The sequence below is a fragment of the Antennarius striatus genome, chromosome 13 (assembly GCF_040054535.1).
Source record: "Antennarius striatus isolate MH-2024 chromosome 13, ASM4005453v1, whole genome shotgun sequence".
Lineage (NCBI taxonomy): Eukaryota > Metazoa > Chordata > Actinopteri > Lophiiformes > Antennariidae > Antennarius > Antennarius striatus.
The window spans coordinates 19,973,398-19,990,526 of NC_090788.1; positions in this window are offsets into that span (position 1 = coordinate 19,973,398).

The window sequence follows — 17,129 nt, forward strand, 5'->3', positions numbered from 1 at the left end:
TACTGTGTATATATACTGTATATATATATATATATATATATATATAAAATTTATTTTTATATATATCTGTATTACCTTTTCCCACAGTCTGATAGACTGTCTAAAGCATTTTTGTGTCTAACATAAGTCTGAGACTCACGAAACACAGCACACTTCAGGATGCCATCTGCCAATAGAATGCGAGAATATATATACTATATATATATATATATATATATATATATATATATATATATATATATATATATATATATATATATATATATATATATATATATATATATATATATATATATATATATATATATATATATATATATATATATATATATATATATAAAGCCAGTGTGAGCTCCTTACACACATGCAAATGTGTAAAATGGCTCAAGTCGTGTGTATTTTTTTAATCAAGCAGAGCAACTAATTCTGCAACAATGCTAACAATTAAATGCTGAGAACAAACATGTGTTAAACATATTTATTATAACAAAGTGCAACGCTAGCTGAACGTGTCATTGGGAGAGTATCAAAGAACAGCTCTAGTTTGTTAAACCAGTGGTTCACAACTTCAGGCTCCGGGCCCTGTGAGACATCGCAGGTTAAATGAGAGGAGTCATGAACACAAAATTGCATATTTATGCACTGATATCTCATTTTCACCCTTATTTGGTCATTAAACCTTATTCTTGTGAATAATTTGATATATATTTTTCCTCATGTTTAAAAACAAAACACAGGGAAAATAGCATCATGCTGGTGAACGCCTCACTAACAGTTTATGCAACCTGTGACTCCCGGGATTACAATCCAAATCCAAATTAAGTGTGTGTGTGTTCTGGTCAGCATGATGCATCATCATTATCAGGGTGTGTGTACAGGCTACACCTAGATGACCACAGGCGTACACATTTTGAAAGTATCAGCAAGATGTCAGTATATTTAAAACCAGTCCACAGCCTGCAGCTAATACATTTGGTTGAGAGCATTTCCAGACCCCCAGGGGCCACAAACCCCAAATGTTTTGAGAGTCTCACAATGGAGAATAAAAGGAGATGGATGTTATTGTGTGGTCCTGAAAGATGCTCTGCAAATGAAGGATGATACTCTGTGTAAAAAAAAACAAAACACAAACATAAACTCTACTGTCAGCATCAGGGCTTGATTGAACGAGGAAATCATTTCAATGGCTCGCTTTCCGTTGCTCAATCATCAGCGGGGAGAATGTTCCTTCGTTAACGTGCTTTTTTTTTTTTTTTTCCCCCAAAAGATGAATCACAGTTGGTTCAAAAAGAGATTATATACTGTGCTTTCTAAAGAAACATCAGGCACATTAAAAGCTGCAGAGTAATTAAATCATGTCCTTTCATTGGGGTTAAGCCACATCTAAGTGAAGAGCTCTTAACTGGAACCACTTGTGTGCTTTTTATTGGTAGTTTTCCTACAATCAAAACCATGTCCTTCAAGGCAGCATCCAGCCAGCAATGTGGAACCTCAACAAATCATTGCAACATTTGAGTTTTTCTGCAGCGAAAGCCCTCGAAATATTTGCAAAAATGATTTTATTCGAACTAAAACTCCAGTAGTTCAAGGTTGGTTTTCAATCTCATGACCTTTGGGTTATCTCAGAATTTTAAAACACTAGTTTCAGAAAATGTTACAGAGAGACGGAAACATCAGCCACCAGGAAAAAAGGTTTACGTGTTGAGACCAACAAATGTTTCCCCCAGACGTCGCCGTTAGCGCGTCCGCGAGCATAAAAACCTCCCACAGACACTGAAACCTGCTCTGCATGTGTGAAAATTAAAAGTGGATGATTTCCCAGCTCATCAAAATAAAACAAAATTTATAAAAGAAGTTTAAAAAAAAAAAAAAAGAGAAGAAGAACTTCACATCTTCTCCCGGATAATGAGGCTCATTCAAGTTCTACTTTGGATGTTTGCTGATTTGTGCCTGTCTCCGGCTCCAGCAGAACCAAGTCCCTTTAACTCTTCGTTAGCTCCTTATCAAACATTCATGAGCTGATATCACAGATCTGCGGAGGGCTTTGAAGGTGAAATCAACAAACATAAACAGAGCTTCATAAACACAACACTGGTCTTCAGCAGAGCATCAGCGGATGAAGAACCGTTCTTTTTATGCCTCTGGATCCGGTGCGTGATCGAAAAATGTGATGAATTAGAATTTTTATCTCATCCTGGGAAGCTCAGAGACAAACAACAACTCGAGTCAGAAGTTCAGACGCTGCTAAAATATCATTAATAATACAAGTAAAAAGTTGTTTTGATAATGAAAAACAAAAGTAAATAATTATTTCAAGTAGATTATGAAGACAGTCTACTATGTATTTAAGGAATTACAGTATTTTCTAACCTAAAAGCTTTTAATTTTCTCAAAAATCAACAGTGCGCCTTATAATCCAGTGGGCCTTATATATGAAAAAAAGTTTTTAAATGGACTATTCATTGAAGGTGCACCTTATAGTGCAAAAAATATTGTACCGTAGATTCATTTATGTTAATGGAAGGTTAGACGGAATCCAAAAGGCTGAAGATATGTACAGTATAACAATGTTTTTCTGATTGACTGGTTGTTGAGTTTCCTCTCTGAGGTTTGTCTCTTATATTTCCATCCCTTTTCCATTTCTCTGCCGATTGAATTGGAGAAGATGAACCCTTTAGTTTAATGCAAACCATCTCTATCTGTGTGTGGAACAGGAATCATCCTGAAGCGCAGCCATCCGCCGCTGCTGTGGTCGGAACCAACTTTAAGAAGACGAGCATGAACAAATCATACACCAGTTTATGAGAAACAGGTCTGAGGAGACACACACACACACACACACACACACACACACACACACACACACACACACACACACACACACACACACACACACACACACACACACACACACACACACACACACAGTATATATACTGTACAAAATTTACTGTGAGATAACTTGGTCAAAATTTAATTTAATTAATTTTTTTTTTCAAACTACATTTATTTAATTGGAAACACTTTTTTTTTAAAACTTAGATTCTAATTTAGAATTAATTAAAAATACTTTACTAATTAATAAATAAATAAATTCATAAAGTGGGTTTAAATATGTAACATTTACCAGAACTCAGAATCATTGTTTTCTCTGTGGATTAAAAGATTTTCTTTTACTATTCAGTGAGGGAATAAAATAAAGCTGTAGTTTCTGGCTCACATTTCTGTTTGCTTCCATTACATGAGAATGATAATGATGAAGAGGAGGAGGAGGAGGAGGAGACCTTGGCCTTTGGTCTACAGGTTACCGTGCCCTCCTCACACTCTCTCTCCCTTATACACACACACACACACACACACACACACACACACACACACACACACACACACACACACTGCTGACTGGCAGCATGGGGGAGACGTGCTGTAATCTGGGAGGCAGGAACAAAGAACCTCGTTAATGCAGAGACTCGCAGGGGCGTTTGATGTGGAGCCAAGTCATTCACTCCTAACACACACACACACGCACGCACGCACGCACACACACACACACACACACACACACACACACACGCATGCACACACACACGTGGATGTGGAACATGAGTGTGCACACATGCAGCCCCAAACACTTTTTGAACAGAAGAAGCTGAAAATAGTGTTGAAGTGACGCCTCTGCTATTTAAAGCTTCACACATTAGGTTTGCATCAAATGACTCCGATCTCTCACACACCAAACCACAGAAGTTCTGCAGCGCGGACTGATGGAAACATCCCATATTAACGGAGACAGTGAGGCTTCAACAAGCCGACAGGATGGAGGACGAAGTTCTAAAATCAAGGAGTCAAGAAAACAACGGATGTTTAGTTCTGCTTCTCCAGTTGGGTGTTACTCACACACTCCTGGGTCTGCTGCTGGAGAACAATTAGACTGTATGAAGCACCGTTCACAAGTTAGAACGTGTTCACCATGAGGACGAAGGAGAATTCAAGGTCAATTCTAATTAAATCGGGGGTGTCAAACTCATTTTCACTGAGGGCCACATCAGCACAATGGCTGTAATCAAAGGGCCAGAAGTAACTAACAAATGTAACTAAATGTAACTCAGTGTGATGTAAATAAATGTAACTACTCCTTAATGTTAAATAACTGAATTTATTACTTATTTAAGTTACAAACATTTAGTTAAACAGAAAAAATATGTTTGTTTCTCTATTCTAACATAAATCTTTTTAATCTGTCAGATTATTGAACCCACAGAACTCCATCAATCAAGGATCAAACTATCAATCAATAAAGAAAAATAACATCAAACACAAGTTACAACATTAACTTTGTTCAAAACATGTTTGTCAAAGTTAAAATGGGCTGAATTACGGCATTGTGGGAAATGTAGTTTTTGGTCATAGCACACTTTTGACCTATTAATTTTTAGACACTGACCTTCTATGCTCTCGTGGGCCACATAAAATGATGTGGAGGGCCACATTTGGCCCCCGGGCCTTGAGTTGGATACATGTGAATTAAATTATCCCCCACAGGGGTGTGGCCACATGAGGCACAGGACATCATCATCAGTACATTTTTATAACATGAAATATAATATAATATAAAAGCAAATGAAAAATTAAAAAGTTTATCTATGTATTATATTTGACAACAGAACAAACACAGAAAAATACAACAATAAAAAAAAAAAAAGAAACGTGTCAATGAGAAGTTCAAACCATCCCACTTAAAGTTCAGACGGACACATTTTTGAAAGGATTTAAATGTGGAAGTAAAATGGAATGAAATTACATGATGAGATGAAACTGTATGACTAAAACGATTTAATGTGCCACATGGAGCAGAGCAATAGGCTTAACCCTTAGGCCTCGGGACAAAAACATTGATCTTTGTCCGAGTCGTCAACAGAAGAACGTTAAAAATAATGTTAATTTCACCATGGAGTCCACACACTGGCTCCAGTGACACGTGATGGCGTCACCCTTCAGACGACACGGGCTGCTCTCCCAGCAGCCACGCCTGCAGCTCGCCGGCGGTTTCAGCGTCGTTAGGAGTGTCATTTGTACGACGGCTGCTTTTTATGACGCCAGTGGCTAATTCTTCCTGCAGCGCGCTGCGATCCGGCAGCAGCAGCTGTCTGGTTCCTGTGGCCGTTCTGTTGTTCTCCTCCGTCCAACCAACCTGATATTAGTGGTCGGTGCGTTCACCGCAGCCAGAGAGGCCAAACTTCATGTCTGATGAAGGTTCTGCCCAGAAGGCATGAAACGGGACAGTCGTCTCCAGCATCCGTCCATCTGTGGAGCTTCTGTTTTCGTGTCTCTCGGGGTCATCGCCTCTGTGATCGGGTTTAAAGTCTGTCTCAGCAGAAGTTTAATTTTTCTATAATGTGTTTCTCTTTTTTTTTTTTTAACTTCCAGTGCTTTTTTAGATTCTAATCAATTTAATTTTCACTGAGGGGCCACATCAGCATCATGGCTGTCCTCTAAGGGCCAGATGGAACTAATAAATGTAACTAAATGTAACTACTGTACTACTTATTGTTAAATAACAGGGATTTTATTTCTTATTCAAGTTACAAATATTACAGTTGCACAGAAAAAATATGTTTCTCCGTTATAATATAAATACAATTTTTTTATTATAATTATTAAAAAAAGTATTATTTTTTAAAACACTTTAACCTTTTATGCTCTCGCGGGCCACATAAAATGATGTGTTCATGGCCACATTTGGCCCCCGGGCCTTGAGTTTGACACCTGTATTCTAAAGGATTATGGGAGGGAAAAAAAGTAAAGTAATAATTTGCTCTTAACTGTGAGACCACAAGAAAATGACTAAAATAGCATCCTGACGCGCTTTGAGCTGCAGCATAATAAAAACAGTCATCAGCAAAATAAGTAACTTTTAACCAGTACAAACTAAACCAACACCACAATGTTTCAGTCTCCCATTCATCCATCCATCCATCCATCCATCCGTGCGTCCATCCAACCGTCCATCCATCCATTCATTCATCCATCCACATGTCGGTCGCCAAGGGGCTGGAGGAGAGTTAAAGACACTAGTGTGTGACCGGTGGGGGGAAGACTAATGATTTAGTCACAAAAGGGCCTCACATGGTTGATAATGTGTAGTCACACACACACACACACACACACACACACACACACACACACACACACACACACACACACACACACACACACACACACATACACACACACACACACACACACACACACACAAACCTCCCATGACAGCAGCGACATGCTGCACCATTCACAATGACAAGGAGCAAAACTAAAAACTAAAATCACAATTACAGCCTGGACAAATCCACCATTGTGTTCGCTCGACTTTTCCTTTTTTAAAGTGGCGTTATAAATCTAGAGCCAGATCAGAGCGCTCTCAAGCTAAGCCTCCATTTACTCTGATAGCTGCCCCATTAAATGCCTGCATCCACAGTGGTCTCTTTCTAGTGGTGAGTGGGCGGCTCGCCGTCCTGCAGCTGACAGTTAGCAGCCAATTCTGGGATCAGTTTTTCCACAGCAAAGGGACTGATGTGGCCCAGAGGAGGATGTGGATTCATATGATGGATCATTGTTTAGGTTTGAGGAGTGGGTGTGTAAGGCCGTGTGTGTGTGTGTGTGTGTGTGTGTGTGTGTGTGTGTGTGTGTGTGTGTGTGTGTGTGTGTGCGTGTGTGTGTGTGTGTGTGCGTGCTCCTGTCCATGCAGTTGAAGATCAAGGAATCAGGATCGACTCCACATTAGGTGGATACATATGTGCAGACAAACATCTGCTTTGAAGCAGCAAACACATGTACAATTTTACACACTACACGTATGTGCAGACACACGCACGCACGCATGCACGCACACACACACACACACACACACACACACACACACACACACACACACACACACACACACACACACACACACACACACACACATTAAGCATTATTCAAAATACTTATGGTAAAGTTGCAATTAACCAGGCTGGCTGATTCACATTAAGAGCTTTTTAATTCTGTTGAACACAACTTTGATAAAAAAAATTTTTTTTAAAAAAAAGCTCCATCGATACAACAAGAATTCACAATTAAAGAGAAAGATTAAGGAATAAAAAAGTTATTCTTTTTCATTTTTTGAGTATTTTTCTTTTTTGTTTCCGCTAGATTTTTCCTGAAAATGTGATATTAAATAAGGGAAAAATATTAAAAAAAATGAACTCAAAAACTAAGATTTTTGGATCTTTATCAGCCAAAATGAGGCACCTGGTCACAAACATGTGTAACTAATTTTTTCACACACAAATGAAGGTGACACTTTGTGGTGAACTGGGGGTGCAGCTGGACCCTAAAACCGTGACAGTTCATTAACAAACACGTCTGTGTCTCTATTTAAAGCTGGTCTACAGTGTCTGTGATGAAATAAGTTATTGGATCATATGAAATTTAAAAAATGAGGACATGACAAATGAAAGGAAGACTTGTGATAAAAATAAATTCATTATTTAAATTTTTTTTTTTAAAAACATTTTTCACCTGCTATCAGATGATAATAATATGAAAATAACATTTCTGCAAAGCGATACTCAGGAAAAAAGTAAATCTGCTGATGATGAAAAAAAAAATCTACAGACCTGTTTCTGATTTGATAATATTTCTAATTGATGTTTAGAATAAAAATGACTAAGAAGGAGATGCTCAGATGAGATGCTCAGGAATAAAACATCCAAACCCAGAGTGAAGTAGGTAAAATCCAGGAGGTGGACATTAGAAGTTTTAAATTATTCCCTTTATTCTGACATGCTGATGGGAAGAATGTAAATTCTTATGAATAATAATCACATTTCATTTTTATATCGTCTTGATACAACTTTTTCTACATGCATCGATACAGGAAATAGTGTTTAGAATATTTTGTTAATTTACAGGAAACTGATGCTTAACAATAATGTCACCTTTTTCCCCGCTTGTGCCAAACATAACAATCAAATATTTGAATTTCCCAGCATTCCTGTGTGTGTTTGTGTGTCGTTTCTTGCTCGGTAGCCCGACGCCCAGGCTGCAAAACATTTCATTGTGAAGTAAATGAAGAAAGGAGAACATGCAGATAGACGGAGCATAAAAACAGCTCATCCTTTGTTGTTGTTAAGTTTCCTTAACATCAGAGAGCCCAAAGCGCCTCGTCTGAAGCCAAGGTCACATGTAGGGAGTGTTGTGCAAGACAAAGAAAACATCCTGGCAATTTTGTGTTTTCTACAGGAATCTGGCACCGGCCGTGGAAACAGGAGGCAGAGAGAGGACTTCTGCAAACCGCTCCGGCGAAAGGAAAAACTATCAAAGCTTTTCACTTTCATTTAATCTGGGAATCATTTTGGAAATAATTTTAAGTGCTTCTCTCCATTTGTATCCCTAATTCATTTTGTGAGTTGGTTTGAGTCATCAACAGAAAGAGTCTTCTTCTAGTAAAAGAGACAAAACCTCATTATAGCTGCAGTAAAACCGATGCCAAATAATTCCTACTAAGTGTAGTGAATCACATTTAATTATATGATTTCTTTTACTAACGTTTAACCACTGTATTGCTTCAATTAAGACGGTGGTTTACAGAAGGTTACAAACACAGAAATTCACCAAAGGAAATAAAATCCACTATTAGATCATCTCACTCTCATAATTTCCCACATTTACATGAAGTCCTGCAGAGAACGGGACTGAAATATAATTCTGGCTGCACCAGCTTCAGGTTTTTTAATGGAAACATGTTTGTTGGATCTTTTTCTATCCATGTTTGTTAAACACCAGAGGAAACATCAGTTTTACTGCTGATGTGTTTGATTTTTAAAAGATGTTAAAAAGATAAAAATGCAAAATAAATGACAGCACATGCAGAAACACATGGCATGCATGTTGTATGTGTTCCTTTTATTTATCCTTTTAAAAGTGAAGCACACTAGTTCACCCTGCAACTACTTAAATAATAATATAGAGAGAAGTGTCATCTGCAAAGAGAAGCGTCCTGTTCCTGCAGCCTGGTGGTCGTTCTTGTGTTCAGGTGGTCAATCGCTGCCGGCGCAGAGAACTAGACTGACCTCTGGAGGTAAGAAACAGAAACTGATCCGGTGGATCGGGAGGTGTGAACGCACCCTCTTCTGCTCCTCCACAATCGAGGCCTGCGTCCGCTCCCTGGAGCTGAGGGCACCTCATCGAGCAGATGAAGACAACCACAACTCTGTGATGAAGCTGATGTCAGCACGTTAGCGCATGAAGAATTAGACTAAAGCAAAGCCTCACATTATTCTAGTTCAGATTGAATCACAAAGCTCATTATTCACTGCTGGCTTTGAAAAAATGATCCCATCTGGGTTTGATCCCCAAGATCCTCAGCGTATAGTTCAGATCTTGGTTTGTCTGCTCTGACTGCAGCGTTCCAAACAGAAACCCTCTGGACTGATGAGACTTTTTACTGCATTTTTATGGCTGCAACAGTAACAAATTTCATATTCACACAACATCTAACGATGACTTCTGGAGATATAAAGATCCCAGAGAGGAGACGGTTGATGCTCAAGCTTCAGGTTTGAGACTGAATCATCATTAAACCATTAAAATATAAAATATATTTCATATTATATGCACAATGACCATATTTGGACGTGCTTGCTTAGCAGGAATATTCGCGTTTGTCTATAAGACGTCTGTAAGACGCTGAGACGCTGAGGCCTCGTGATCTGTTCACTGTGACTTCTCTTCTGTGTGACACTGTTGGGGTGGGGGTGGGGGGTGGGTGAGGGGGGGGGTTAATTACATTAATCCAAAACAAATAAATGGCTGGCAGTGTATGAAAGGCTGTGGGAAATAGTTGGAAATTGAAGTGACTTTGAGCCCCCAGACCTCAAGCTTTGATGGTTTTGACTTCATTTAGAGACTCACATGAGTCCAGATCGCCAACTGGAACCGAACCGGTCCGCTCTGGCTCCGCTCCTCTTGCGCATCCGTCTGTTTCTCACCATCTCTTCTTTATATACTCTATTTGCCACTTCATGTTGTGTTTTTTAGTCTTTTCTCTCTCCTGTTTTATTCTGTTTTTTCACACTTTCATTAGAAAAACATGTTGAACAAAAAAACAAGAATGAAATCAGATGAATTGACCTTCTTTGTCTTGCTGTTCAGCTACTTAATAAAATATAATTGTCTGTACGTAGTCATAAAACACAGACCCGATGCACATCTGGTGAACACGGAATGATTTCTGGGTGCATTTTAAAATGATCAAGACTATTCTATTATAGTATTTATTTTGTATTGTATATTTTCGTACATGCTTCTCAAGTTATATATGTATATATATATCTATATTTTGTTTTCTTATAAATTGATTAGATTAGATTAGATTAGATTAGATTAGATTAGATTAGATTAGATTAGATTAGATTAGATTAGATTAGATTAGATGATGTTAGATATACAGTAATCCCTCGTGCATTCGCGCTTCAAGATGCACGGCTTCACCTCATCATGGATTTTTTAGTAGGGGGTCACATGATACCGTACACGCATTCTATTGGCTGACAGCATCCAGAGGTGTGCTGCGTTCTGTGAGTCTCAACGCACTTCCGTGTATTAAGAAACACCTAAAAGTGTTTTAAAATGTCTATAAGAGTGTGAGGAAAGAAAAATACAGATAGAAGGTGGTTTAATATCAGTATTAAAAGCTTAAATTAGCATAAATAATAAGATAAATAGTTCAATATCGCAGAATTTCTTAATTTGCGGGTGGTCCTGGAACGCATTAACTGCGAGTAACTTTAATAATCACAAACTGGGAAATTTGTGAATTTGTGTAGGAAAATAAATTAGTGATTCAAAGGCTGAATATGTAATTTTTAAAATTTTAAATGTCTCTTTTTCCAGTTTGTGAAGGCGGCGCTGGAGCAGCCTCTCCCAGGCCTCTTCTGTGCGCTCCTGAACGTTCGGGGTCATGATGATGATTTACACCGGTGGCCAGCTTGAATTGCCAATTTGCTCTGGTTTTCCTGACGGGGGAGATTACAGGGCTCTGGTGCCACGATACAAACGTGTCACCACACACGTCTCATCATCGGATCTATCTGGTTGTTCTACATGCAGAAGAAAACAAACTTTTTCTGAGGCGTGACTTTGGGTGACGTTCAGTTCAAATGTCGCGGTGACGAGTAGCTGTCGAGGGTTTTGTCGATTCTTTGTGACATGAGGCTCCATCATCACAGATGGAGTCGGAGGGACCGAGGAGACGCAGAACTGGGCTTCCTGACTGATGGTGTTCATCCAGGATGACAAATCCTGGCTGAATGAATGTTGACTGTATGAATTACATCTGCTGGAACGTGCAATTACAGTCCGTTTTTTTTGTTTTCCTTTGATATACAAAACCATCTTGATTGAAAAAAAAAAAAAGATAAATACATATTTCATGTTTGCCCTGGGAACCCATCAGAAAGTAGAAATTTTTTTTTTTTATATAACTCTAAATTGTATAAACCCTTTTTCTAATCACTTAATTTGCTTTCTATACTTGTAGTCCTGTTGTTTCGAGGCATTTATGAAGCTTCTTTGAACGACATGCCTCATGAATTAAGTTTCGTTAAATAAGAACGTGCTGAGATTATGAGCCTCTCTGGATGCACTTAGGATGTTTGTTTTAGTGAGGATAAATAGAATAAAACGTTTAAAAGGAGCCCAAACCACAGACTTAAGTGATTCAGTTTGAGTTGGTCTGAATGACTTGTTAATGATAAGAGAAATAAAGATTTGTGGACCCCAAATACATCCATGAGGTCTAGATAGGCAGCTGGCTCCAATGCATTCTATATATACTTAAAATTTTGTTTAAAGCACGGAAATGATTTCAAATAGATTACATATGAACAGGAATAGCTGTTATGGTCTGGTTTACTGTTAATATAAGTTTCCAAACATCTTGGGATCCTTCAAACGTCTTTTAAAAACTGATTTGCTAAAGAAAATGAAATGACGGAAATAAAAACTAGTGGGAGATGAGCTATCAGAGGAGGGAATGATGGGAAAATGTCTGTTTAAAGTGTGAAAGAAGGGCAAAAAAACTATAAAACAATGAGTTCACACTGCTGGACAGTAAACATATATGTTTAGTAGGGGAGGGGTACATCCTTTTTGTTACACAAATATTCACAAAATTAACATTGTAATATAAAGTGCTGATATGAAGGTTAGTATACATGTCAGTGTACCTGCCTTTATGGGTGGGTGGGGGTGACATTTAGATTTAACTGCCAGTGTCTCGACAACCAGCACGTTCCTACCCGGATGCCAGTTGTGATTTGTTCAGACGTGTGTTTCTAGTGTGTGTTGGAGATAAAGAGAGTTACACAATCAGAGCCTCACCTCATTATCAGATCTACCACCTCTCAGGAAGACGATCTGTCACTTCACTGATTTTATAAATGTAAAAAGTCCAACTCAATCCTTCCCATTTGTCAGTGTGACTGACTGACTATTATAATTAATTATATCAACTTTATTCCATCAGGTTTCTCTTCTTGCAGATGATTTTACATTTTTTATCAAGGAGAGAGAACATTTTATTAACTTAAACCAACTTAAAATAATCTACCACATAATCTAATTCTGATGCCTCCATATAAATTAATGTCAATAAAGTTTTTGGAGTACTTTTTTTTTTTTTTTAACAGACACATAAAGTTTGACTCCAGTTGAAGCTGGACTCATGTCTATAATCTGATATAAAGATCTTAATGAACGTTTTTTATCAGACTGCTGACGCACACCAGACGACGGAGGGTTTCGTCTTTATTCTCTTTAGACCTGTGAGACATGAACGCCGTCACGTTTGTGACGAGAGTGAGAAACGTTTTTTCATCGAACACAGAATCCTTAAAAACGTTCATGAAACAAAAAGTTTAAAAGTTCACGGATGGCATTTATTCAAAATATATATTTACTCTTTGTGATTTTGTGGATGTTTTTACGTACTCTATAGTTCATATGGTTATCAAATCCTTTTGTTTTAATATTATAGGGTCAAATTAATCCTGATACACGATTCTACAACAAAGATCAATGTAAATATAACTTTATTAAGTGAATGAAAGACAAAAGATGAACAAAAGAAGTTGAATCTAGCTGAAGGAAGAAGCTACTTTTTCAGCAGAAAAGAGATAAATAGTTGTGTCTGTGTGCTCATCTACTGAGTATCTATTGAGTATCTATTGAGTATCAACCAAAGAAACATTGAGGAACCCTGACTGAAGTTTTCCAGCGCAGACAGAATCGCTGTCAGCTGCCTCTCGGGATCTGGCTCGGCTCCTGGAAGACAAGAAGTCTGATTTGGTGATTTTCTGACGTGAAATCCAAACCAGCATCAAAACGCACACCAAATGTCCTCGGGGCTGGAAGGGGGACTTTCAGCTGGTCTCTGAGGGCCGCAGCATCACTGATGAAGATGAGGAGCGGTCATGTTGGATGGACAGCAGCCAGCATCACAAAAACACTGAAAGCTTCTGTTTCAAGTCTATGACTGGACATTGTGGGCTCACATTCCAATTAAAGAGCAATAAGTGGTGTTTTTAAAAAATAAGAAAAAAAAGAATAAAAAATACTGTATGTGAAATTTGTGGAAATATTCCACACCTTATGTCATCCTTCATTATTTTTTTTAACGTTTGTCAGTCAAGAATGTATTTCCAGAAACAGATTTTGGTGCAGAGGACTTTTCATTTGTCAGATCAGAAAATCCCTGAGCCAAAAAATAAATAAATAAATAAATTTTATATATACAGTATATATATACAGTATATATATATATGTATATATATGTATATGTGTATATATATATATACAGTATATATATGTGTGTGTGTGTGTGTGTGTGTGTGTGTGTGTGTGTGTGTGTGTGTGTGTGTGTGTGTGTGTGTGTGTGTGTGTGTGTGTGTGTGTGTGTGTGTGTGAGAGACCAAAAAAATAAATAAATATATATATAAGAGAAAAAATATATATATAAATTTTTTTTTTGCTCTGGAATTTTCTTATCTGATCCTCGTCTCCGGTGAGCTCTCCTCTCAGGCAGGTGGAGGAGAACCTACCAAAGTCCTACGTGGCGCGTAACAAAGTGGCGCTCGATAAATTCGATTTCCGCGGCTGCTGCCTGCGCCTTGGGACCGAGACCCGGGTGTTTTCTGCGGGAGGAGGTGCGGTTCACGGAGACACCGCCGCATCCCTCAGCGCCTTTGATGTTAGCGAAGCACCTGAAGGAAGAATATGGAGAATTTCCTTAATTACAGGGTCCTGAATTCAGTCTGGAAGTGTGCGTCGGGAGGCTTTTGCGTGGCAGCTTGTTAGTTTGCGGTAAAAGCGCTGGCGGGGGCCGCGGCTCTGCGCTCTCTGCCAAGCCTGTGCGGTTTCACATTGTGATCATCAGAAGCAGATGTGAATCAGAAGAGAAGCTTTCCACTGATCGATGCGGCCAGAGATGTGCGCTGATTCCGGCGGTTGTGTGTCTTCTGGTGGACGCTTCTTCTGGGGACCTTTGACCCCAGAGATGGAGCCTCTGACCGGTTCCTCCAGAACGAACCCCTCGCTGGTTATTGGAGCCCCACGGGGACGCAGTTAACGCCGGGATCGTGTTTACGCGATACGTTCACACTCAGCTTGGGACAGAACCAGATGCGTGAATTGTGAAACAGTGTAGATCACATGTGTCAAACTCGAGGCCCGGGGGCCAAATGTGGCCCTCCACATCATTTTACGTGGCCCGCGAGAGCACTTTGACCAAAATCTACATTTTAGTAACTAAGCCGATTTTAACATTGACAAAAACGTAAATAAAGTTAATGTCCTAACTTGTGTCTGATGTTATTTTTCTTTATTGATTGATAGTTTGATCCTTGATTGATGGAGTTCTGTGGGTTTAATAACCTGACAAGTTAAAAGGATTTATGTTCGAACAGAGAAACAAACAAACATATTATTTTCTGTGTAACTGTCACGTTTGTAACTTGAATAAGTAATAAATTCAAGAGTTATTTAACACTAAGAAGTAGTTACGTTATTTTCCGCACTATAAGGCGCACCTTCAGTGAATGGGTGGTGAAGTGTGGGGAGGGTTCGCGTCCCTGTGGGGTCAGAACATCACACAGAGGTGCTGTATGTGTGTGTGTGTGTGTGTGTGTGTGTTTCTGTGTGGGCAACTCAATTGGGCAACTTTCACCACAGTTTCCACGGAACGAGACGTGTGTGTGCGTAACGCGTCGCCGCCAATCAGAACGTCTTCACCGCGGAGACGCACGACCAGGTGACGGTTAAACCGGAGCTCAAACTACGTTTCCTGGGACGCCACGAAGGAGAGATAAAGATCGCAGCATCTCCACACCCAGACAGGATGAGTCACATCTCCACAGCAGCTCCGACCACAGAGTCGTGACATTTTCTGGTGTGTTTGTCGCCCTCAGACAGGAAGGATCATCTCTCACTTTCCCTCTCAAACCAATCACTTAAAAATAGTCGGGGCAGAAAACAAACAAAACACAAACAAATGCATGTTTATTGCGTTGAGTGGAACCCACAAAAGAAAAGGCTTCGTGTCAGACCGTGAAGGGGAGGTGGGGGGGGGGGTGCGTGGAGCCGGGGTGACCACATGTTGTTCCCATCCACTCAGCGCCTCTAATGCTGAAATGTATTTTAGAATTAAAGCTCCGTATTGTTTTTGATTTCTCGCAGGAGAACAATGCAGCTTTGAGTCGGGCAGGAGGAGACAGAGGAGCCACAGATCTTTGTCGTATTGGGGTGGGGGGGGGGTGGGGGGACACATTCAGACTTGTGTTCCTGACATCACAGGGTTTATCACAGGACAGCCTGGGGCCCGTCAGCACCGTTTATACAACGGCTCTGATTGATGCATTAAGCAGTATTTAATAAAACCACAGAGACACCTCAGAAATAGTGTGTGTGTGTGTGTGTGTGTGTGTGTGTGTGTGTGTGTGTGTGTGTGTGTGCGTGCGTGTGCGTGTGCGTGTGCGTGTGCGTGTGTGTGTGCAGTAACACATCCAATCAGTCGTTTATACGCCACTAAAACTACAAATCAGTCAAGACCCGTTGATGGGGGTCACAGTTCTGACCTCATGCAGTGAAGCTGGGGGTGAAATGACACGAAATCAACTTTATTGATCCCTGAAAGTTACCAACATGAACTGGCTGTCTGGAACTGGCCACCCTCTGGTCCCCAACCCGAGACCCAGTGGACTGAACTCCTGCCGCCCCCAGGGACCCAGCTGAGTGGACACCTACTGTACACAGATAGTTCTCACTATCAAAGGCCGGTGGTTTAGACTAAAGAACTGGTTTTAGTGTCCCTCTGGACCTGAATCGTCCTTCATCCTTCAAAATGATAAAGAAATGGAAACGATGATACACAAAACCTGTCTGTGGATGGATGGATGGATGGATGGATGGATGGATGATGGGTGGATGATGGATAGATGATGGTTAGGTGGATGGATGAATGACAGATGGATGGATAACAAATGAATGAAGGATGGATGGTTAGATGGATCGAAGGATGGATGGATGGATGGATGATGGATAATGGATGAATTGATGGATAGGTGACAGATGGATGATAGATGGATGGATGATAGATGGATGACAGACAGATGGATGATGGATGGATGGCAGATGGATGATGAATGTATAATGGTTAGATGGATGGATGACAGATGGATGGACGATGAATGGATGATGGATGGATGACGGTTAGGTGGGTGGATGACGGATGGATGATGGATAATGGATGGACGTGTGGACGGATCAGCCCCAGAGCATTGTGGGCCGCGTGTTAACCTCAGCATTAAAGGGAGAATCCAGATGACATCACGCTCTATGGTCCATATGCTCCAGATTACAGCATCTGTTTACAATCTGCTGTGTTTACGTTGGCCGGGTGTTTGTTGTCCTGTGTGGGGGGGGGGGGTTTGATTGGCACTCGGCGATGACGGTTTGAAGCCAGCGCAGTGTTCTCTTCGACCGGGGGATGAAAGCTCAGCGTCCAGATATGACTCAGGGATACGGGACAGATG